General features: G+C 41.8%; 1 protein-coding gene across 2 annotated transcripts in view; it reads right to left on the bottom strand.

Annotated features, from left to right (window-relative positions):
• The window catches only part of LOC106534063 (uncharacterized), an 11285-nt gene that overhangs the window by 1551 nt on the left and 8358 nt on the right, over positions 1–1376 (bottom strand). The gene's annotated exons all lie outside the window — the stretch shown is intronic.

Here is a 1376-nt window from a genome sequence, read left to right as displayed (position 1 = left end):
TGTGGTGCAGTTCCTGCTTAAAAACACCAGGGGCCTCATGTACAAAGACTTGCGTGGATTTCTTACTGAAACCTGACGCACGCCTGAATCCACGCACATTTCTTTTGTACATCACAATTAACGTGGAACTGAGCGCAGGTAAGACACCTCCCCTGACACGCCTTCATTAACATATGTTAAACAGATGCAAATTACTTCCTGCATGTGTGAAGGACATATTTGAGTGATCCCTGCACGATCATAAATGATTTCTAGAGTCATAAAAATAATGAATTTAATATAATGTGAGTGAGAAAAAAATCCTCAGTAAAAATAGGAATAAAATATGTTTATCACGCAAAGAACGAGTGATTGTGGGTCGGTGTGTGTGTGTGTGCGCACAAACTGCTGTGTTGCGCAATCGGCTCATCCATCCATTCTGAGTCTGAAAATATTAACTTGGTGCAGGAGTTTATTACATAATTACTGTAAACACAGAGGAACTTAAATGTTTGGTAGAACATAGATCTTTGTTTATTTCATAGCTGATATTGAGAAACGAGTCTCTGTGTCTCAGTAGAGTTCACATGACGTGACGTGATGTTGGAGAGTCTCCACAAACGCTGCGCGCTCCGCAGCCTTTGTGTGCAGTCTGTTTGTCTGTCAAACTTTTGCTGTCCTACTTACAGCATTTTCACAAGTTGTAAAGTGTACTTCCACGTGTCATTTTGGAGAAATCTACAACAACGTAAACACCAAGTATGAAACACCTCCACTGCCRGCGAGGGTGCACGCTCCAGAGCGTGACCATAACTCAGCCTTTRGAATCACATGGATGAGACCATACCATTGGGCAGGCTTCGGCTTTGGGTGGACTGGACTGACACAGTCCTAATGGGTCTGCCAGCTCCCTCTGGAAAGCTCCTGTGGAACCCCAGTACAATCGCTGCTGCTGCTGCACATGCACGTGTGGCGCACGCAGCTTGCTGCATCGCGCCACGCGTGCATGTGCAGCAGCCACGCGCAGCAGTGCCAAACTAAAAATGATTTTTCTTCAAAACGGCTGATGAGCCACTCATCATCAGAAAATTCTATCTGTTTATAGTAAATTTTCTGCGTGTTACACTATTTATTATATCCTCCAGTAAGGCTGAATCTGTTCCTGGTAAATGTTTTTTTTGGCACAACTTTGCACGTCCTTTATCTAACTGCGTCCATGTGGATGTAATAATTGTTAATCATGTGGATGTACTAATTGTTAATCATGTGGATGTAATAATTGTTAATCATGTGGATGTAATAATTGTTAATCATGTGGATGTAATAATTGTTAATCATGTGGACGTAATAATTGTTAATCATGTGGATGTGGATGTAATAATTGTTACCGTATTTTT

This window comes from Austrofundulus limnaeus, unplaced genomic scaffold (assembly GCF_001266775.1).
Source record: "Austrofundulus limnaeus strain Quisiro unplaced genomic scaffold, Austrofundulus_limnaeus-1.0 Scaffold1082, whole genome shotgun sequence".
NCBI lineage: Eukaryota > Metazoa > Chordata > Actinopteri > Cyprinodontiformes > Rivulidae > Austrofundulus > Austrofundulus limnaeus.
The sequence above is the reverse complement of the archived record's forward strand: the minus strand, read 5'-3'. Positions and strand labels throughout refer to the sequence as shown.